The sequence below is a fragment of the Myotis brandtii genome, unplaced genomic scaffold (assembly GCF_000412655.1).
Source record: "Myotis brandtii unplaced genomic scaffold, ASM41265v1 scaffold382, whole genome shotgun sequence".
Classification (NCBI taxonomy): Eukaryota; Metazoa; Chordata; class Mammalia; order Chiroptera; family Vespertilionidae; genus Myotis; species Myotis brandtii.
In genome coordinates this window covers 1,707,445-1,731,720 of record NW_005364671.1, presented here as the reverse complement: position 1 = coordinate 1,731,720, position 24,276 = coordinate 1,707,445, and positions in this window count along the sequence as shown.

Below are 24,276 nucleotides of genomic sequence, written 5' to 3'. Positions count from 1 at the left end.
GACGCCGCACACTCTGCTCCCAGCAGCCAGCCCGCCAGTCCCGGGATTAGGACCCCGATGTTTAAGGGCAGGCTCCGACCGGGGCTGGGACGGCTCTGGACCTCCTTAGGCCGGCGGACACTGTAATGACAGAGGAACCCTCTCTAGAATCACTGTCCGCGTCAGCCGCTGGGGCCCCCTCCTTGGACGGACAATGGGTTTAGACCAGGTGATGGATGACCTGCCCAAGGTCACACAATACGTCCGTCTGTGGTACCGCTGGAACCGGGACCCATACCTTCCGTGGAACCTTCCAGGGAGCCTAAACGTCCTTTTGTCCAGAGCACCTCGAACTGGCCTTTGGGGCTTGGGGAAGAGCCAGGCAGCTGGGAGGGAGTTGGGATCCCGCCCCGTCGGAATGGACCCCTGAGTGATGATCTTGGGCAGGACTTCCCCGCAACCCCGGGTTCTCAGCCCAGCAGTGGGCGCATGACCTCCAAGGGTCCTTCCGCACCGAGTCCTGTGCTCCGCGCTTCGCAGCGCCCACCTAAGGCAACAACAGCGGCAGCGGCTGACCCCTGCTGGCCAAAGGAGGAGTCGCTGGGCCGGGGGTGGGGGCCCTCCCCCTTCTCCCCTCCCTCTCCCCATCCCCGCGCCGAGACACCTCCACCCAACCCCACTGACCGAGCCACTATGAAAGGGTGAGATCCTCCAGCTCACCAGCTGGCAGAAGCACCTGGTGCTGCGCTCATACTGAGAAGACAGGCCTAAGAAGTCTAAACACCCTTCTCAGCTGCAGGTTTCAAATCAGGAGGGACCTTTCCTTGTGCCTCCATGAGGCAGCCAGGTCTTCCAATCCGTCTTCAGTAAGAGTAGCGCGGTGCGTGGCTAAGAGCCTTGATTATACCCCTGTCCCTTCTCAGCTGTGTGACCTCGGGCAAGTTACTAGAACTCTCAGTCTCAGCTTTTGCCACCACAAAATGGGGACAATATCTAATATATAGGTATTATATGTGAACTCATTTAACCACATAGCAACCCTTCAACGAAGTAGATAGTTATTATCCCCATTTAACAATGAGGCACAGAAAGGGTAACTAATTTAACCAAAGTCACACTGGAAATAAGTGGTGGGGCTAGGACCAAAATCCAGGTAATCTGCTCTTAATCACCATGCTATACTGGGATAACAGTACCCATATTGCAAGATTGTTGTGACGATTTTTTGAGTTGAACAGTGCCTGACAAGACCAAGCCCTAGGTCAGGGTTACTATGATTGTTCACTGAGCACCTACTGTGTGTCAGGCTCTGTACTAGGCTCTTTGGAACGAGCAGTGAGCAGGCTGACCCAGCCATTGCCTAGAGGGACTGACATTGAACAAGCGTGAAGAGTGTGCAGGGTGCCTAAGAGTCAAGATCCCAGGCCAGAGGGTGGCCCAGACCTATACACAGCCACTGACCCTGTGCCAACTGAGAAAAGTGCTACATAGAGGCAGGCGTTTAGTACAGAGAGGTCTCAGAGTAGGACACAAATACCTCAGGCCAGGGCTGCGGAAGGCACTCAGATGAGGCAGTTTCTGGGCTGAGCCTGAGAGGTGAGGTGTTTGCCAGGCAGAGGTGATATGGGGAAAGCTGCCCTCTTTATCCCCACCTAGAAGTCCTCAAGTCCCCCATCTAAGGCTGGGAATCCCCTGCAGGTTGGTTTGGATTCATAAGTTAAGTATCTTGGTTGAAAACAAAAACAGTCCTGTAATTCAGAGGAAATATTGTTATGAGAGCTGGGGCCCAGCATGAGGCCTCAAGGAGGAAACGCTGAAGATGAACCTCAGGAGGCAGACAACACACCCCCATGAGAGGTGGACAAGGTCCAGGAAGCCACTAGCAGAGAGCTTGTGTGCAGGGAGGGTGGGGGAACAGGCTCCTCCCACAGATAAATAAGATTGCTCTTTCCAAATGTCCTTATTCCTGCCACTCGGAGAGCTAAAGGGATACCAGTGCCTCTCCCCTAATGCCAACCAGTTCAATCCGATTGCTTTCCTCCTGGCTCCTGTTTGCAGCCTGCGCTTGTGAGGGGAATGTTAATTGGGAAAGGAGTGGTTCTTTCTCCAGGGCCACCTTAGGGAGAACAGGCAAGAGAACTCTCCGAGGGAAGGAAAAGCAGAAAACATTTGTTGAGCCCCTCTTTTTAGTCAGGCCTCTTAGTAGGTACTTTACCTCTAAGTGGTTTTATTCTTAACCTCATAGCTGCCGTGTGAGGTAGAGGTAGAATTTGCTTTTCCCCATTTTACATGTGGTGGAGTCAAGACTCCAGAGATGGCATAACTTACCCAAAGTCACAGGCCTGGTGAGCTGAAGAAGCAAGATTTTAACCCGAGTCCGAGTGACATTAGAATGGGAACCTTTTCCATCACATTCCAATGCTTCCTTGGAGAAGCCCACTAGGAAAGCAGTGATGGGATAAGGAGACGGGGGAGGGGGGGGAGGGAGGGGGGGCAGGGAGAAAGGATGGAGGAGGGGGTTTTGCCAGGACAACCAAGGCAGAAAAATGCAGGTTAGGAGTCAACATCTTCACCAAGGTCTCTGTTTTCTCCCCAGGCCACACAAAATCAGCAGGACTGGGGCCTCCTGCCTCTGCAGGGTATTTTTAAAACCACCCACCTCTAAAACTCATCTGTTCCTGTGCTTTTAAGTTCCTCTGAGAAGCTGGAATAAATCTGCTTGTCTTTTCTCCCAGACATATGCAGAGGAGGAAAACAAAAAGAGCAGGTATTTTATGAGCACAAATTTGGGACAGTGACACCTCTAATCATCATCCTATGGCGCGATGATGTACAATAATTAGGCATCAGGAGTAATCTATGGCCACAGGAATGGAGTCATCTCTGTGAGAGAAAAAACCCTTTCCTCCCAGAAGAAAATCTGAGCAGCAGGGTGAGGGAGGGGTGGGAACCACAGCCTGCAGAAGGCAGGACACAGCTGCCCATGGGCACCGGGTGAAGGGAGCCAGGGCAGGGGTGTGCCCATGAAGGAGAGAGAAGGGGGTCATGAGGAGAACTGGATTTGAGCCCAGCCTCCTGATAGTGACACCCCTTTGCAGCTGGTTACCCCAGGCAGAACCCTTTTCCTTTCTGGAAGGTGTTCCCTGGATATAGGGGTGGGGGGAGGCCTGGAGTCCTCCGGGGAGGTTTCCTGTGGAGTGAAGCTGGAGTTGGGCCCTGAGAAATGGGAGGATATGGATGGGCACAGAGAAACAAAAGATGTTCCAGACTGAGAAGCTGGCCCAGGCGATGATGTGGAAGGGAGAAATCTGCCTTGAGGATCCTCCTAAGGAGGGAGTTGTGTTTAAGACTACATCATTTGGGGAAACCAAGATGGCAGCATAGGTAAACACCGGAAATTACTGCCTCTCACAACCACTTCAAAAATACAACTAAAAGACAAAATGGACATCATCCAGAACCACAGGAAGGCTGGCTGAGTGGAAATTCTACAACTAGAAGGAAAGAGAAAAGCACACTGAGACTCAGAGGAGATGCGGAAGTAAAGTGCAGAGGTATGGAGGTGCACGCAGAAAGGGCTGGCAACTGAGGACACGGTTGCTTTTTTCAATCGGGAGTGAGTCTCAAGCTCCCAACTGCTCTGATCTCCAGTTCCAGGCAAGTCTCTGGGGACCCAGACTCATACGCAGAGAAACTGGACTGTCTGGCATCAGGCGAAACTCAAGGGCAGCTTTCTCTCAGAGGTACTTGCAGCGATTACTGGGACACTGAGACGTGGGGCCTCTTAGGGTAGGACTGAGGAGCAGCCATAGCTGCTTGCTCCGCCCTGTTAATCCCCTGAGACCCCGCCCCACCCACGCTGTGCTCAGAGGCTTTTGCATACAAAAGGCCTGGCCCTTTGCAATCTGAAAATTACCTGACAAACTGCAGCTGGGTCGGAGAGACCCAGAACTTCCAAAAGAAGGCCCAAGGCCCCACAGCAGCTTGCATTGCTTCACAGCTGGGCCTCATCTGGGCACCTCCAAACCCCAAACAAAGAAGAGGAATCTGCAGATCTCTCCATAGCTCCTGCTGGGTAGCCTCAGGCAGAGGCTAAATTAGCACCTCCTTAGAGATCCAAGAGCCAGTGTACCCAGTGGTCAGAGTGGGACCATCCAGATTACAACTCCTCAGATCCATAAGGGACACACTCAGGGGGCAGACTCAGTGAGCACCAAAGCCCCACTGAAGCAAGTCTTGCCCCAGAAGGGTGTCTCCAGCACAGAAGTTCTCCCACTGCAGACACAGCTGATTCTCACTGCCAATTGGCCTGGAGGTCAATTCCTCCCAGTGACACCTAAAACAATCAAGGCATAACTACAACAAGACTGTGCACAAAGCCCACAAGGGGGTGCACCAAGAGTGTCCACCTCAGGTAACTGGGGAGGCTGAGCCACTGGGCCCTGTAGGACACCTAGCACACAAAACCACTCTACCAACACAGGGAAGCAGACAAAATGCGAAGACAAAGAAACAGGTCACAAATGACAGAAATGGAGGACAGCAAACGACTGGATATAGAGTTCAAAACCACGGTTCTAAGATTTTTCAAGAATTTTATGGAAACCGCCGATAAATGTATTGAGATCCTTAAGAAATCTAGTGAGACCCTCGATGTTGTGATAAAGGACCAACTAGAAATTAAGCATACACGGACTGAAATAAAGAATATTATACAGACTCCCAACAGCAGACCAGAGGATCGCAAGAATCAAGTCAAAGATTTGAAATACGAAGAAGCAAAAAACACCCAACCGGAAAAGCAAAATGAAAAAAGAATCCAAAAATACGAAGATAGTGTAAGGAGCCTCTGGGACAACTTCAAGCGTACCAACATCAGAATTATAGGGGTACCAGAAGAAGAGAGAGGGCAAGATATTGAAAACCTATTTGAAGAAATAATGACAGAAAACTTCCCCTACCTGGTGAAAGAAATAGACTTCCAAGTCCAGGAAGCGCAGAGAACCCCAAACAAAAGGAATCCAAAGAGGACCACACCAAGACACATCATAATTAAAATGCCAAGAGCAAAAGACAAAGAGAGAATCTTAAAAGCAGCAAGAGAAAAAAAGTCAGTTACCTATAAGGGAGTACCCATACGACTGTCAGCTGATTTCTCAACAGAAACCATGCAGGCCAGAAGAGAGTGGCAAGAAATATTCAAAGTGATGAATAGCAAGAACCTACAACCAAGATTACTTTATCCAGCAAAGCTATCATTCAGAATTGAAGGTCAGATAAAGAGCTTCACAGATAAGAAAAAGCTAAAGGAGTTCATCACCACCAAACCAGCATTATATGAAATGCTGAAAGGTATTCTTTAAGAAGAGGAAGAAGAAAAAGGAACTCTTACCATTTGCCACACCATGGATGGAACTAGAGAGCATTATGCTAAGTGAAATAAGCCAGTCAGAGAAGGATAAATACCACATGATCTCACTCATTTGTGGAATATAATGAACATCATAAACTGATGAACAAGGACTGATCCAGAGATGGAGAGGCATTGATTGGACTGTCGGGCCTTGGAGGGAAGGTAGGGGAGGGCAGGGTTAAGGGGGAAAGATCAACCAAAGGACGTACATGCAAGCATATAGGTCTAACCAATGGACACGGACAACGGGGGGGTGAGGGCATGAGCGGGGAGGGGGGTTAGGGGGTAATGTGGGTATAAGGACACATATGTAATATCTTAATCAATAAAAAAATTTTTTTAGGACAGTGCAGGGGGAGAGGGGTAAGGGCAGAGGGTGGGGTGGGAACCGGGTGGAGGGGAGCTATGGGGGGAAAAAAGAGGAACAACTGTAATAATCTGAACAATAAAGATTTAATTAAAAAAAAAAAGACTACATCATTTGCCCTGGCCAATGTCTCAGTTGATTGGAGCATCATCCTGCATACTGAAAAGTTGAGAGTTCAATTCCCAGTTGGGTGAGTATGAGAGGGAACCGATCAATGTTTCTTTCTCTCACACACCCCCACCTCCTTTCCCCTCTCTCTTAAAACAATAAGAATGTCATCAGGTGAGGATTTTTTTTTAAAGACTGCATCTTTCACAAGCCAATTTAATTTTTTATTTTTATGAGATAAAATGTTGGTCTTTTACCTTTATTTTCTTTTCACAAAAACATTACCCAAAGGATACTTTGTGTCTAATGACTTGGGCTCAATCTAGCTCTACCATTTCCCCAGGGAGTTGCAGCCTCAGTTTCATTATCTATTAAAGAGGAATAGCCGAAACCGGTTTGGCTCAGTGGATAGAGCATCAGCCTGTGGACTGAGGGGTCCCGGGTTCGATTCCGGTCAGGGGCATGTACCTGGGTTGTGGGCACATCCCCAGTGGGAGATGTGTAGGAGGCGGCTGGTCGATGTTTCTCATCGATGTTTCTGGCTCTCTATCTCTTTCCCTTCCTCTCTGTAAAAAATCAATAAAATATAAAAAAGAGAAATAATTATATCTGGGGCTATTGTGGGGATTACAATATAATATAACATAATATACAATATAATGAAATAATATAACCAAGTCCTGGGCCCCAGACCTTCACATGGTTGGCTTCTTCTTGTGCCCTTCAGAGCTCAGGGATGCCTTTCCTTACTACCCAAGGAGGTGTTCCAGTTCCTTCATCTTAGCATCCCACTCATCTCCAGGTGAAGCCAGAGTCTGAGGTTGCCTGTTCATCTGCACTTGCCTGTTGTCTGTCTTCCCCATAAGATGTAGGCTCCTGAGGGCCTCCTGTCTTGTTTGTGATGAGAGCGCCCCCTAGAGTACGATAGGTGTGCAATTAAATTCTTGTTGAATAAATGAATAAATATGAAACAGTAGGTCTCAATAAATGTTATTTATTTTCTTCCCCTCCTCGACCTGCTTCTCTTGCCTCTGCCCTTGAGCCAGTGATATGAGGAACAAAGTAGAGTCCCCGTCTCCCTTCAGAGCAGCGCAGTCAGGGGCATGGTAGGTGGGTGGGTATTGTCTTGCAGGTCCTAAGCCTTGGCATCCCCAGTCTGTAGTGTCTCAGGTTAAACTAGAGAGGCATCTAGAGAGGATCAGTATCTTGCCCAAGGTTATGCTGGGCAAAGCCAGAACTGACCCCAGGAAGTCTGGCTACAGAGCTTAAGCTTTCCACCACTACACCGAACCCTCTTCTAACTAATGTTTTTGAGCCCAATATGGTTCTAGGTACTTTACATCTATTGTCGTTTTATTTAAATTTTTTAAGATTTTTTTTGCTTTATTGAAGTATAAATGACAAATAAAATTTTAATATATTTAAAGTCTACAACATAATAATTTGATATATGAATACGTTGTGAAAAGATTGCCCCCATCTAGTTAATTAACATACCCATCGCCTCACATTCATCACATCACATCATCTTTTAGGAGGTAAGAACACTTAAGTTCTACTCTCTTAGAAAATTTCAATTGTACAATACAGTGTTATCAACTATAGTCACCATATTATACCTTAGATCCTCAGACCTTGTTCATCTTCTAACTAAAAATTTGTACCCTTTTACCAACCTCTACCTATTTCCTCCACCCCCAGCCCCTGACAACCATCATTCTACTCTCTGTTTCTTTGATTTCAACTTTTTTGTAGGTTCCACATATAAGAGATATGATGCAGTATTTGTTTTTCTCTGTCTTGCTTATTTCACTTAGCATAATACCCTCCAAGTCACCGTGTCAGTTGTTATATCTTAACAGTTCCATCACCTGCCAATTATCACAAATGGCAGAATTTCCTCTTTAAGGTTTAATAATACCCCATTATAGATGGATGCCTTTGATTTCTTTTTCCTGTCTGATTGCTGTGACTAGGACTTCTAATACTATGTTGAATAGGAATTGTGAGAGTGGGCACCTTTGTCTTGTTCCTGATCTTAGAGGAAAAGCTTTCAACCTTTCACCATTGAGTATGATGTTAGCTGAGGGGTCATCATATATAGCCATTGTTATGTTAAGGTACATGTCTTCTATACTTTTTCTATGTCTATTGAGATAATCATATGATTATTTAAAAATTTTTAAATATTTTTTATTGATTTCTAGAGAAGGGGGAAGAGAGAGGGAAAGAGAGAGAAAAAAATCAATGTAATAGTGACACATAAATTGGCTGCCTCCTGCACACCTCCAGCTGGAGATCAAGCCCACAATCCGTACTTTAAAACATAAGAATTTTTTCCTGTTAAACAAATAAATTAACCTACATTAAAATTTTAACAATTTATTGGTATTAAAATGCAATCAGCACACAAGTATCTTTTTATTACTGTATAAAAAATATGAAGAAGGATTTAATCACCACCAAGCCAGTGATTACATGAAATGTTGAAGGGATTTTTTTTTTAAAGAAGATGACAGAAGAAAGAGGAAGAAGAAGGAAGAAGAGGAAAAAGATTAAAACTATATGAACAATAGAATAGCAATAAATATATATCTATCAACACTTGAATCTAAAAATCAAAATAAATGAATAAGGAATCTATGAACAAAATAAACAAATGAGTTAAATAGAACCAGAGGCATGGAAACATGGAACAGACTGACAAATCTCAGAGGGAAGGGGGTTGGGGGTCAGGGGTGGGGTCGGGAAGCTATTAACCAAAGAATTTATATGCATTATCTATGGACACAGACAATAGGGTGGTGAAGGCCTGAGGCGGGGTGGGAACTGGGTGGAGGTGGGCAATTACATCTGTAATACTTTCAACAATAAAGATTTAAATTCAAAAATATATATAGAAAGTGCACTAATCAAAAATATGTATGAATTGTTACAAGGCTCACCATCTGTGTTACCAGCTCCCAGATCAAAATACAGAATATGACAGCACCCCATAAGCCTCCCTTGCCACAGAGTAATCGCACTGTTCTTCAAAGACAGTCATGCAAGATTCAGGCCAGCCCTGCGGCTCTGCAACCCCAGCACTCAGATAAAAGCAGCACAACCAGCACCCCAATGATTTCTCCTATCAGTTCAGTTCTTCCTAGTTTTTATAGATTTTAAAGTACTCCTGTGGCCTCTCATCCTTGACCTTGTGAAGTAGGCACAAGAGGCAGTTCATCATTTCTCCCATTTTACAGATCAAGAAACTGAGGTTTGAAGAAGTGGCATGATATGTCCAGAGTCACACAACTAGTTAATAGTCAGTAGAGACAACGGATGGAACTTGTATGAGCCAAGTACTTTGTATAATTTATGTCATGTCGACCCCAGAGCAATCCTAAAGGAAGCTGAGGCCCAGAATGGTTTGGTGACTTACCCAGGTCACACAGCTGGTGAGTGGCAGAAGCTGGGATCTGAACACAGGTCTACTGGAGCCCACCACCCAGCACCCCCCACCCCACCCTGGAGCCACCCCTCCTCTAGAGTCTGAGAGTGAGCCTCACACACAGTCACCGATGGCTACCCCAGCCCCTTCCCGTGAGCATGCCCATTCAGTTCACTCCAGCACCGTGGCTGAGCGCCTACTCTGCTCCGACCACATGAGTGGATTCCCAGGGCCCCGAAACAGGCCTTCCCCTGGGCATGAGGTTTGTGGACCAGAAGGACAATCCCCGCCTTGTTAACCGCAGAGGTAGGCAGAGAGGCAGGGAGAAGAGGTTCCCAGGGCACCATCTGACATCTCCTTCCCTCTCCACTCTCCCTCTCTTCCTTTCTATTTACTCTTCCTCCCCTCCCCCAGCCTCCATTCCCTTCTCTGGCCCCACATTCCCTTCTCTCTCCCCCTCCTCCGCTTAGTCCCTCCCCCTCCCGCTCCTTCCCACTTTCTCCTCCTTTTCTCCCCCTCCATTCTACAACCACCCCCACTATTGACAGACTTCCTGGGCCTTCAACAAGTGAGGGGACATTTTTAATTTAAAGTCAAGCCTCAGAAGAGAATGACACAGGAGAGAGGCGGAAATTAAAGTGGCTCCTGTGCCAGGGAGTTGTCTCCCAGATCAGTGCCAGCAGGGACACCACTCTGGACACTGTAATTCTCTCGGTTTCTTATCACCAGCGACCTGTTCCAGCCCTAAACTGCAGAGGGGAGGGGAAAGGAAGGAGACGGGATGAAAAGCAGGTGTGGGAGTAGGTCTGTGGTGTGTGAGTAATATCACTTAATTTTAGCCACCTCTAATTTTCCATCTTGTCATCGCCTGCAATTTCTTCTTCCTTCCCCTCCCTATCTCCAGCTGAACAATGGTTTTCAAAATACTGGCTCATCCTGACCTTATCATATAATAAATCTGTGGGCAGCACACCTCTCCCATAGAGACACCAAATGACAGTGCACCGAAATAGAGGACAGGGATGAGGGGTGCTTGTCACCTTTAGCTATGGGACCTTCGATACGTTATTTAGCCTCTGTGGGCATCAGTTTCCTCATCTCTAACATGGGGATAAATAGCAGCTCCCTCATAAGCTTGATGGAGACGACAGGAGTGAATATGTGTAAAGCCTCTCTAGTGACAGGCACACACTAAGGGCTCAATAAATGCTAATGAATATAATCATGAGGCGCAGCATCCCCAGCTGCAGCTCCGAGGCAGGACTCTGTCCCTGGGAAGCACCAGCTGCCCCACGGGCCGGCCGCAGAGCTGCTGTCCGACATTCTCAGGTGTCACTTAGGTGGTGACTGAAGCTCACCTTGATGCCTTTGGGCTTTGCATGCAGTTTGCCAGGAGCACTCTTTTTCTCTTTCTCCTTTTGGAGAACTCCTGTGTGTCTTCAAGACCCAGCTCAAATGTCACCTCCTCTGTGAAGCCTTCCCAACTCCCAGACCATTAGTCCCTCTCTGCTAGGTGTTCCCCTAGCACCGTGGTCGGCAAACTGCGGCTCGCAAGCCACATGCGGCTCTTTGGCCCCTTGAGTGTGGCTCTTCCTAAGCCTTAGGAGTACCCTAATTAAGTTAATAACAATGTACCTACCTATATAGTTTAAGTTTAAAAAATGTGGCTCTCAAAAGAAATTTCAATCGTTGTACTGTTGATATTTGGCTCTGTTGACTAATGAGTTTGCCGACCACTGGGCCTCGCATGTTGAGTAGAACCTTTACTTGAGGAAACCGAAGGGCACTCCACGTCTAAGTGTTTCAGTATCTGCTCAGCCACTTCCAAGGGTTGGAGGCCAATACATGTTGCCTGCATGGAGCTCAGGTATGAAATCCCTGGAGGAGGATGGGCACGGATTGTCCCTTCCTTGGCCAGCATTCCACCACACGTAGCTACAAAGGACCCACTGTGAGCTGAGAACCAAGGAGCAGGGACCGAGCCCTTCAAGTTTTAATCTATAGCTGAAGAATTACTTGTGTCAAGAGAACGTCTGTACCACAACATTCCAGACCTCAGAAATGCCAGATGTTTGGTAGAAAACAGACTCACCATATTCTCACCCCTAGAATATCTTTGTTCTGCTCAGCCTGGCTTCTAAGACACACACACACAGAGAAAGGAAACACAGAAATACAGCAAACCAAAGCTAGGTTAAACCCAGCTGTCACCAGAGGGGATAAGAACAGCATTTATTGGGCATCGATTGGTTGCTGGAACTTTCCTTTCCTTATTTCCTGGCAGGCCTGTAAGGCAGGGGTTTCTACCTGTTCCCCGATAAGAAAATCGAAGCTCAGAGAGGTGAAAGGATTCTCCCAGCCTCACAGTCAAAAGTGGCAGATGTGAGACCAGCCTGGTTGTGTCTCAGGGAGAAACAGGTGCCTTTCTCGCTGCATGGCTGCCTCCAATCTTGTGACAGGGAACCACCCCACAAACTCCCTTCCCCCCCTCTTGACTGGGCTTCCTCCTGACACTCTTTCCCTGTCCCAGGACACATTCATACCCTGGGGTTATTTATGAGCTCACCATTAATCAAAGATCAGCTGCCCACGTCTTCTGACTTTGCAGCAGCCACAAGGAAAGAATTCCCATATATTCCCAGCTCTGTGACACTTAGGCCACCTCTAATACACAGGTGTTCGAGCGAATTACCACAGACTCGCTGGCCAGGGACTCGGTGAGACTCCAGGGAGGACTCTTGTGAGCTCCATTCCTGGAGGCCGCCATAAGGGTGACACCAAGAGGGATACTAAATGTCATCCCTATAAAACTCAGGTTTAAAAGGAGACAAACCGTTTAGCCTTCTACCTCAGGCTCTGCCATTAAAGAATCATCACCTCTTTCAGCCCCTTTCTATTCTTTGAGATTCTATCCAACCTGAGAAACCTCCTCCGGTCCCTGAAGCCTTCCCCACATTCTAATAATAACAGCACGTCAGGCCCACCTCCGCCCAGCTTGCCTTCTCTCCAGGGCCACCCACCCGACATGGGAAGGATTTTATGCAGCTGCAAAGGTGTTTGCTATTTAGATGGCAATTCAGGTGGAATCCACTCGTACCTAAATATCTTCCCGTTGGAAGCCTCCTGCTCCAAGGTTCAGAGGAGTCGCACAGGGACTTCAGATTTGCATGGTGACAGAGCCTGCCTTTTTGTTGTGTTATTTACATGGAGCGAATGCACAGTGCACAGGGCCCTTGCAAACAAGCGCTAATCTGCAGGGAGCAGGCATCACGTGTGATATTGCTGACTTCCCTGCCAACCAGCTGGAGGGACGGCCATCAGGGAACAGGGCAATGGTGAGTCCGTGAGACCCCAGCCTCCTTCTCGTGGTCCCTGGGGAGGCTATGATTTCTGCTCAGGAGCATCCAGAGCTGTCCAGCTGCCCTCACCAACCCTGCCAGCGAGGAGACCACTCAAATTCTCTGCCTCTGTAGCTGCTGCCCTCATCCGTGTGGGCCCTGGGCCAGACTAAGGGAAAGACCAGGAGACTGCCAATCCCACCTCAGCTCTGACAGTTAATGGCTGTGTGGCCGTGGGGAGGAAACTAACCCTCTCTCAACTTCAGCTTCTTTAGGTGTGAACTATCTGGGCACCAGGTTGCCCCAGTTCCCATTTACAGGTTTCCACTGAGCACCTGTGCTGTTCTCTTTAGGACCCGGCGACAGATGTTTGCTGGAAGGCTGGGTTGGAAGATATTTCAGGGTCCCTGTTCAGAAATGTTTCCCTCTCAGTTCCTCGCTTCCAAGATGACGAAGAAAAGAAGGAACCATGTGCCAAAAAAGTCCACGGCCTTGTGCAGCTTACTCGCTGCACCAACCGCACCCAATGTGTGCCCAACGACAAGGCCATTAAGAAGTTTGTCATTCGAAACCTAGTAGAGACCTCAGCCATTAGAGACATTTCCAAAGTGTCTTTGACACCTATGTGCTTCCTAAGCTATATGTGAACCCACTTACTGTGTGAGCTGTGCCACTCACAGCAAGGAATCAGGAATCGTTCCTGTGACACCCAGGAGGGCCCAACACCCCCTCCCCGATTTAGACCTGTGGGTGCTGCCCCACAACAGCCACCAAACCCCAAGTAAAGAGCTAAGTCCTTAAGGACTGAGGAATGTTCTCTGGAAAAAATAAAATGGATATTATACTTTTTAAAAGTGCTTCCCTCCACTGAGGACAGGTGACTGAGCCCACCTCCTGCCGCTCCTGGACACCCTTCCCGGAGTCCAGGGACAGTCGAGGTCCCCCTTTGGTCCAGTCCTTAATATGGGTTCCTGAAGCTACATAACGTTTTCTTTCATGGTCTTTTCCCCAGAAGGTCAGTGCATCACCATGAAGACTGGAATCCTAGCAAGCCATCCCAACCCAACACCAACACCCACCCAAGAGCACAGCTCATAGAACTGGGTGCTCACCAGGGCTAGGCCCAGGTCTGAGGATGGTATGTATAAGAAGCATCTCATTTAATCCTCAGTGTGGCCCTGGGAATAGGCATCTGCCTTTTCCAGATGAGGAAACAGGCATAGAGGAAGTAGCAGCTAACTCTGGAGGAATGAAGGAAGGCATTCTGGACGAAGTGTCTTGGGAGCTCCAGCTTGTCAAATAGAACAGAAGGGGAGGGTCTTCTATGCAGAGAGGACAGGGTTCCATGTGCCCCTCCCTGCTGACTCTCACTACTTTTGTAGCTAAAGGTTGATAAGATTGTTGCTAAAGTTCAAATCCCAGGTTGTGAGCCAGGCCCTGGCAGAAGCAAAGGTTCTTATCTGTGTGCCCATTCACTTACTGAGCTAGTGCAAGTTGAAAACACAATCTCTCCCAGTGAAGGTGAACCATATATATATAGAAAAGCCTAAGCAACTGTTATGACCAAACAACCAGAAGGACTGAAACAACCGGTCGACCAGTCACTATGATGCACACTGACCACCAGGGGGCAGATGCTCAACACAGGAGCTGCCCCCTGGTGGTCAGTGTGCTCCCACAGCCAACCTCCCATGGCCAACCTCCCACAGCCAACCTCCCCCGGTCCCTCCCTCCAGCCCTCCTTCCAACTGGCAGGCCCCGTCTGGCAGCCAGAAGGCCCTGGCTGGCTCAATCCCGATCAGGTCTGGGCAAGACAGCCCCAATAGTCCCTGATCGCCAGCCAGGCCTAGGGACCCCACCCATGCATGGATTTTGTGCACCAGGCCTCTAGTAAATTATAAATGGTTTCCTTTGACAAGGAATAGACTGTTCTCTTATTTCTGTTGAAGCAACCTCTGCCCTCTCCTGAGGGGTGCCCCAGGTTCTGGCTGAGCCAGGAGCTGCTTTATCAGAGAGGGAGAAGCAGCCTGTCAGAGGAGTGGCCCAGGGAGAGGGGAGGGCTGTGTAGGTGCAGGCAATAGCAAAGAGAGGCCTGCTTCCTGCACATCCAGGGAAAGAGCTTTGCCCAGCTTATTACAACAGAGAAATGGAAGGGGGCTCTCATGAGAGACCTGGGCCTGCCCACAGGATGGGGTCATTGGCCCAATGGTCAGAGCAATGACAACATTCACTTATAGCATGGTGAGGAGAGGCAGGGACCTCAGCCATAGGGTGTGACCAAGGCAGACAGTTCTATGCCCCTTCCATTAAAAGCTGAGCTTGGGGCTCAGAAAGGGGTAGGCCTGGACCTGCATGTTGGTGATGTTATAACCCAGCTGCAGGGAAGAAAGAACTGATGCAGGTAGGAGATAATAGGGAAAGAAGGAGAAGGAGGTTCTACCAGGATAGGTCCCCACCTGCCTTCTCATCTACACCTAAACTTCTGTAACCTCTGACTCCTTATCACTTCTAACAAGACCCTGAATGTACTAAAGTTTTGTCACAAAATTAGATAAATCCTGAAATCTTGGTGGCTTAACACAATAGAAGTTCAGTTCCTGCTCACATTCCTGGCTAGATAACCTTCCACATGCTCATTCAGGAACCCAGGCTCCTTAAATATTGTGGCTCTTCCCACCAATGGGTCCTTAGTATGCTCTCCATTCAGTCAGGAGATGGAAAAGGAAAAGGCGTGGAGGATCCCATGGGAGGTTTCACAGGCCAGACTGGCAGTGGTCTACATCACTTCTACCCACTTTCCTTGGCCAGAACTCAGCTCCATGGCCACATCTAACTACAAGGAGGCTGGCAAAACAGTCCGTGTGCCCAGAAGGAGGAGAAAATGGGTTTGATGACCAACAAGTCAGTGTTTGTCACTTCAGATCATCTCTTAGCACTAAAAATCACAGAACCTTAGACTCATAGACCCATAGAATGTTAGGGCCCTGAATTCAAAGAATCCTAAAAATATTAAATCCTAGAACTTTCAGGTCCTATAATCATAGAGTCTTGAAAAAATGCAATCATAGACTCTGAAGAGTTATGGATATGTTCATCTCCTCCATGAGATTATTGAGTCTTGAAAAAATGCAATCATAGACTCTGAAGAGTTGGTTATGGATACGTTCATCTCCTCCATGAGATTATAAGTTACCTGAGGGGTGAGGAGAATCAGCCACAACTTTGTATCTCCTCAGTATCCACCACACTGATCATAAGCATAGTGATATTAGTAGGGGGTACAGAATGGGATGTAGTGCCTACTATGTGCCAAGCACTATCCTGAGCACTTTGAATATTTAAATTTATTTACTTCTTACAACAACCAACCCTATGAGGTAGGACTATTATTACCCCCAATTAACAGATGAGATAACTGAGGCAGAGAGGATAAGGAATTCACCTGGATTCAGCTAATAAACATTCAACAAATATTTGTTGAAGTGTAAATGTTGAACTAAAGTGAATTGTTCTCTAAATCTGACTGTCTTCCTTTCACTTATCTCTCAGTTGCAAAGAAGAAAGACAGTAAGTTGTCAGGGCATAATTGAAATATAAAAGAGAACCACAGATGGAGAACAATTCACTTTGTCGTTTGCTCCCCAAACCTCTGAAATGAATTCCCACCACAATGGGAAAATTGGCAGGGCCTCATTAATTTCTGGGAGGGGGTTTGAAGTCGGTCTGAAGAGGGAGCTATGGAAGGGCTTATCCACCCACTCACTGAGGAGGCCTCACCGGCTCCATCTAATTAACAATAAACCAGACGCCCCAACACAATCCACTTCTACATCTGTAACACGCTAACAATCTAAAAATGCCAGCCTCCTCCTTGTGTGTCAGCTAAATGTCACTGGCGACGTTTGATGCAATTCAGAGGTGAAAGTAAATCCAATATTATCGCTGACTAAATAATCACAGGCCCAATCAGGGGGCCCAGGCCCCAGAGCAGGATCAGGAGGCAGCCCAGCAGGAAGGCGGGGGAGACAGCTCCTTCTGGGATGAGCCAACCTCCAGCCGCTCACAGACAGGAAACTCCAACCTACTGGCCTATTCTGCTTGTGAGGACCAGGACTTACAACCTCTGGTTGGGCCACAGAGGGCTGTTTTCCCCTCTCTCAGCCTGTTTCCCACTTGTTAAGGGAGGAGGAGCAAAACATTGCCTTCAGGGAAGGACTGATGCTGCTCTCATGTTTAGCAATTCATTTAGTCAACCCCTGTCTACTGAGCAGCCATTGTGTGACAGGCACAATCTAGGTGCTGGGGACACAGCAATCTCATTCAATCATCCCCTTCACTACACGGTAAGCATCGTGAAGGTAAGCACCAGCTCTGCTGCTCACCTTTGTATCCCAGCCCAGGCCCCTGTAGGTGCTCTGTAAGTAGGTGTAGAGTGATGCATGAGTGAATGAACGTCCACTTGGCTGGGAGCTTCTTGGGAGGCTATGTAGCCCTCAAAGGCAGGCATTGGGTGTCACTTATCTCCTGGTGCCCAGTTCCCAGCAGATCAGTGACAACCTTGATGGAAATTGTACCAGTACCCCCCACGTGGGGTGCTTTTCAAGGCACCGAGCATTAAAAATACCTTCACCATGGGACCGAAATTAACATCACCAATGAGAGGTAGAGGGACACTGAGTGTCTCCCAATGTCACCCTGAAAAGGACACATCACGTATGCAGTGTCCTGGCCACTGGTGCAGCACCTGAATCTAATCACAACACATCAGACAAACTCAGAGTGAAAAAGGGCCGGGGGAGGGGGCAGGCTGTATCTTCAAAACTGTCCTTGTCATAAGATACGAGGAAATGCTAAGTAGCTAGTCCAAGTTACAGAAAATGAAAGAGATACAACAACTAAATACAATGTGTGGTCGTGTCCTAGAGGGAGAAAATGCTATAAAGAACGTTGCTAGAAAACTGTCCTTGTCATAAGATACGAGGAAATGCTAAGGAGCTAGTGCAAGTTACAGAAAATGAAAGAGGTACAACAACTAAATACAATGTGTGGTCGTGTCCTAGAAGGGAAAAAAATGCTATAAAGAACATTGCTAGAGCCCTAGCTGGTTTGGCTCAGAGGATAGAGTGTTGGCCTGTGGACTGAAGGGTCCCGGGTTTGATTCTGGTCAAGGGCACATGCCTGGGTTGCAGGCTCAACCCCCAGTGGGGAGCATGCAGGAGACAGCCAATCAATGATTCTCTCTCATCATTGATGTTTCTATCTCTCTCTCCCTCTCTCTTCCTCTCTGAAATCAATTTAAAAATATTAAAAATATATTTTAAAAATATATAATAAACATATTAAAATATATTTTTAAAAGAACATTGCTACATCAATTGACAAAATTGGACTATGGTCAGAATTAATGAAAATATTAGTATTGGTTTTCTATTGCTGCTATAACAAATGATCACAAATTTAGTGGCTTAAAACACAGATTTATTTAGGACATGAACATCTTTGGATGGGCATTATTCCGGCTAGGCAGTTCATAATTGATTAAAGTTCATCAATGATAAATTTACTGAAGTTGATAACTGCCTTGTGTTTACGTGAGAAAATTTCTTATCCTTCCAAAGTACATACTGAAGTATTTATAGGCAAAGGGTCACGACATATGCAACTTACTCTCAAGTGGTTCAAGAATAAGAAATAATAAACAGAGAGAAAGGGAGGGGGAAATGATAAAGCAAATGTGACAATTTACAATAGGTGACTCTGGATCAAAGGGAGATGGTATTCTTCCTCCTATACTTGCAACTTTTCTGCAAATTTGAAATAATTCCCAAATTAAGTGTGTGTGTGCTAGATTCTCAATCAGTGAGATTGCCAAAGAGCTGAGATAAGATGCTTCCTCTGTACTTGGGTCCATCTCACCAAATAGACCAAGAGTTCCTCGGGGGCTCCCCATTGTCGACAGAAGAAAACCACACGTCCTTGACATGGCCTTCAGGCTCCTTCATGACCTTTAGCCTCCTTCTCTGACAATCACATCTTTCATCTCCCATCTATTCCTTAGTCCATACCTGATTGCTCACCATCCTCAAAACTTTATCATAATATTTGCCCCCTTTTTATTAAGCAATTAGTGTGTACCGGATCCATTCCCTTGTCATTTCATTTAATCCTCACAACAGCCCTTCAAGTTAGATATTGCATTTTCTCTTACAGATGGACAATCAGAGGCTCAGAGAGGCTAAGTGACTTACTTAAGGTCACACAGCTAGAGCTAGACTTTAAATCATGTCTCATTCTAAAGCCAGGCTCTTTCCCACATACTGCACTGCCCCACCCTCCAAGTACTGATTCAGGAAATATTTCCTAAGCACCCACTCAATGCTGGTCTCTGTGCCAGGCACTGGGAATACAAAGGCAATCCACCCCACTCTCAACCTCCGGGAATGTATCATTTGTTCAGAGGCAGAGCCAAGGCTCAGGTGGGGTGAGGGGTGGGGGTTAGGGTCAGTTAGACTTCCAGAATCTGGCCTCTGAACCGCTGAGCTGAGCCTCAGCCAGAAGGCTATCCTGGAGCCATGGTGGTCCTGCAAGTAGGGAGTGAAAATTTCTCCCCCACCCTCAGATCCCCGCAGCAAGCCTGGCTCAGGTTTCAGCCTGTGTCCTGGATGAAGGTTCCACTGACATTTTCCTTTTTAGTCAAGTCTCTTCTGCCCTCTAGTGGCAAATACAGAGATGACAGGAGGAGATGCTTCGCTCAGAAGGCGGGGAAATCCACAATAACTCAGCCTCTGCTTAGCCTGAGGTCCATGAATTGATTCCCAGGACTGTAAATAGAGAGGCTTGGGTTTGAGGCTCCAGTTGTGCAGGGGTCATTCTGCTTCACCAGGTCATATATCGAGCCCCAAAATTAACCCTAGACGGAGCCCTATAAAGACTGAGCCATGGTGGTCATAGCCTGAGCCTGGCCTTACCCATAGATTGAGTTCTGACCTTGATTAGAGACTGAACTCACCCCTAGACACCCCGCAGTCTTCTTCCATTCCCCCACCTGTTCCCCGTTCTGACCTTGATTAGAGACTGAACTCACCCCTAGACCCCGCCCCCCCAGTTTTCTTCCATTCCCCTCACCTGTTCCCATTGCATTGAAATAATTCCACCACTATTGAAAATTAAATTCAATACATTTACAATTAGATAAAGCTGTGTAGAAAAACAAAGGTGATGCATACTCAAAATGTATTACTTGCTGATTATTGTCTTACATTTCACTACTCTCTATGTTCTTGAGGTTATTTAATCTACCATCGCTCTTTGACATAAATACTATATAACGGCGTGCTACTGCGCCTCTCTCCCCAGCTCTGTATTCAGGGACATCACATTAATAATTTGAAATCAGCCATGGTGAGAGTATTTACACCACAGAAATGGGCAAACATGACAAATCAGGCTTGAGTTACTGTTTCGTTGATTGTCTAGACCAGGAATCAGTTTAGACAACATGTTATTTTTGTATGGTGACCTAAGAATGATTTTCGCATTTTTAAATGCTAAAAAAAATTGACAAAGAATATGTAACAGAAATCATAATGCCTAAAATATTTACTATCTCACCTTTTACAAGTTTGCTGACCTCTCCTCTAGACATATGAAAGTGATGTAGAAAATGTTAATAATGCAGATTGTTAACATGTAAGGTCTGCAGCTGTTACATTGTAAATCACATAGAATATTGAGGAACTATTTCTCCAACATTTGAAAACTAATGCATTTTATCTAATGCAGAAAAAAAGTCCTTCACATCATTGACAAACAGGTGAAATTCCAAAATATGTAGTGCTAAAGCTGAAAGAGGTTTCAATTTTACAACTATAATTTGTGTGAGGTTTGGGGAATGGTTTTACAGAAGAACATCTATCAGATTTAATGGCAATAAATTTATATGAAAAAAAATCAGATTGGAATTGAACCCCATTGTCAAATTATGGTTGAATGGCAACCATTGTTAACTGCAAACATAAGCATTTGGCAAAAATCAGTGAAAGTATTCTGTGAGAATCAACTGGCTAAATAGAATTTACAATAAAGAATATTTGATATTTTATTATTGTAAATTTTGTGTTATTCACATCAATAAAATGTATAGTAAACTTATGGATGCATATACATTGATAGGCAAAAGTAGGTTTACTATTGTAATACAAATAAATAATACAAGATTAATAATTCTATATAATAAAGAGGTGATATGCAAATTGACCATCACACCCTCACAAGATGGCTGCCTACAACCAGGCTGGCAGAGGGGTTAGTGAGGGACGACCAAACAACTGAACAAGCAGGTTGCGTGGGGCACCCGGGCCAGAGGGGACGCCATGAGGGGTGACCAGGCTGGCAGGGGGGGCAGTTGGGGTGACCAGGCCAGCAGGGGGGGCAGTTGGGGGCAACCAGGCTGGCAGGGGGAGGCAGTTAGGGTTGACCAGGATGGCAGAGGGAGGCAGTTGGGGGCAATAAGGCCAGCAGGGGGGCAGTAAGAGGCGACCAGGCTAATGGGGGGTGCAGTTGGGGGTGGCCAGGCCGGCAAAGGGGATGAAGTTGGGGGCAACCAGGTCGACAGGGGAGGCAGTTGGGGGCAATTAGGCTGTCAGGGAGTGGGCAGTTAGGGGCGACCAGGCAGGCAGGTGAGCAATTAGGAGCCAGCAGTCCAGGATGTGAGAGGGATGTCCCGGATTGGAGAGGGTTCAGGCTGGGCAGAGGGGACCCTCTCCCCCTCCCCCCATGCACAAATTTTGTGCACGGGACCTCTAGTAATAAAAATAAAAAGATAAAAAAGTGAAGTGTCACTTGCTTCAGACAAGTTTTAATGCCCCATCGGAGCTGGTTTAGTACCCTGCTATTCTGTTCTGTCTGCTAATTCTGAGCTTCCTGTTAGGTACTTAGAATCTGGCCACTCTCAGGCACTGTCTTTTGGCTGTAGCACTCTGCTTAAAGATCCAAGCGATCCACAGGTCCTCTGCTTGTGTCTGTCTCCACAGGTCTTGGCTGTAAGCAGGTCAGGCCAATCCTCCCTCTTTGCCTGTCTGCCAGCTGTCAGTCTTAATCACTCAAGCCTCTGTTTCTGACAGGGCTTTAGGTGGGGTTGGCGCTGTTTCACTTTCAGGGAGTAAGATGAACATTTTCCTGCTGACCTAGAGCTACTCCTCTGGGAAGGGCCCAAAATATTCTCGCCTTGATTGGTCAGAGATCCTTGTATGGAGACCAATGACTGGCAACCTGGAGTTTTTATCAGTCTTGTTCCCAGTATAGCGAGTTGGACCAGCCCCTCTTCCAACCCAGTCACTGAGGGCCCTTTGGGCCTATTCAGATCCATAAACTTGGCCTCTGTCTTTGTTTCCTTTGTATAGCTCAAAATGCAGGCAGGGTGTGGCAGGGTGTATTACCTGCCTTGAAGATACTGTTTTTTTTTTAATCTAGTCTCTGTCTTTTCTACTAGATACTTTCCTTGGCTCTCTGGTGACCCTTTCTTATCTCTATGTGAGGCATTACTAAAAGAACCAACGCTTCTTGAAGAAATGGCTGATTCCTGGACTAGGGCAGAGCAAGTAGTAGATGAGCCCAGATAACTCTTTGTGGCAGAAAGAGCTCCAAGACATGACATAATGATGGACATAAGGATCAGCTTGAAAGCATGCCCACTGAATAGATGCAGGACAAATTGACTAAATATAGATATAGGTAGATAGACACTTGATAGTAACAGACTATAACTCATTGACTGAAATAAAATCCACAAGTTCACATTGATATAACTTTATAAATAAATGTATGGGAAGAAGAGAAAGCTCTTCCTTATGGCAGTAGAAAACTAACAAATATAAAAGAAATGGTGAAATTAGAAAATTACCACCAGGTAACATCATGATAACAACTGATTCATTAAAACATTTTTAAAAACAATTGATTCAGGCAAGAATCATCAATGATGCTAAAACTAGTGAGTGATAGACATTTATCCTAGCTAATAAAGAGGAAATATGCTAATTGACCCTCATACCATCACAAAGATGGTGGCACCCACAGCCAATAAGGAGGGAATATGCTAATTGACTGCCCTTCCCTCAAAGATGGTGGTACCCACAGCCACAAGATGGCGGCGCCCAGTCCCCTCAGCCCTGCCTCCTGCCCCTGGGGGCTCCCATACTGTGAGAGGGGGCAGGCCGGGCTGAGGGACCCCTCCTCCAGTGCATGAATTTTCATGCACCGGGCCTCTAGTTAATTATAAAGGGGAAAACAATAACCTCACACTGGAGAAGTCCGGCCGACACCTCCTTAAACAGGTGATTAAAGTTAACATCACAGGCTACAGGATAAGCAGACACCGTATGCCTCCTGATACGATGCACTGCAAGGCAGCATCACCTCTGTGATGCTCCTGCCAACAGTGCATAAATCAGGAGGAAACAGCAGAGACACCCAAACCAAGGGGCATTCTGCAAAGAACCTGTCCCGCACTCTTGAAAAAATGTCAATGTCATGAAGGCAAAGAAAGACTGAGAAACTGCTTCAGATTAAAGGGGACTAAAGACACATGACAACTAAATGCAGCACATGATCTGGATTTTCTGCTCTAAAGCACATTATTGGCACAGTTGGCGAAATCTGAATAAGGTCTATAGATATAATAGCCCTGAATCAATGTTAATTTCAATGTTAAAAAGAATGTCTTTGGTTTTGAGAAACACACACTGAATTATTCAGGGATAAAGTGACATCATGTTCAGTAAAAAAATATGTACATATTAGGTGGATTTGGTGAAGAGTAGACAAAAATTCTTGGGATTTTTTCTTTGTCTGAAATTAGGTGGACAAATAAAGTTTAAGAGAACAAATTTTAAAGCGGATGGGAAGCTGTGTGCACAGGGGTCCTGCCCCTTGACAGTGAGCCTGGGGGAGGGGTGGGGTCTGACTGGGCCGTTTCACCAGGTGCTGCCCTCTCCCCCAGCATCATCTTCCAATCTCCCGCCTAGAGGTGTGCGCCTGGTCACCAGGTGCAGGAGCTGAGAGGGGCAGGGAAATGGGTGCTGGGGGCTCAGCATTCAGTATGCAAGCATTCAGGTATGTTTCTGTTTTCCCACCCTCAAGCCCGCTCCCCCCAGGCCAGAGACCTTCCCCAAGGAATAGACCTCTAGACTTCTGTGCAAGTTGGGCAGGGGGTAGGGGGATGGGGGGACGTGTTCATTAAGTCTCAGGGGGAGGGAGTCAGGGGGTCTAACTGCTCTCTCTGCTCAGCCCCACTTACTTTTGGGGCTGAGCCTTTTGGGGTCCCCCCCTGAAATCCAGTTGCTGGCATGGACCAGTGCAGTGTCAGCTGCAGCTTTCCCACCTCATTGAGGCAATGTCTGCTCTCTGCTCCTGCTTTCCAGGTCCTGCAGCCGCCATCGCCTCGCCTGTGCTCCTGGTCCCTGTGGCTTAATCCTATCTAATAAAAGAGAAACATGGTAATTAGCCATACGGCCGCTACCCTTCCCATTCTAATCAGGGCGATATGCAAATTAACTGCCAGCCAAGATGGCGGCCGGCAGCCATGCACTGAAGCGAACAGGGAGGCTTGCTTGCTCCAGTGACTGCGGACTCCAACGTTCCC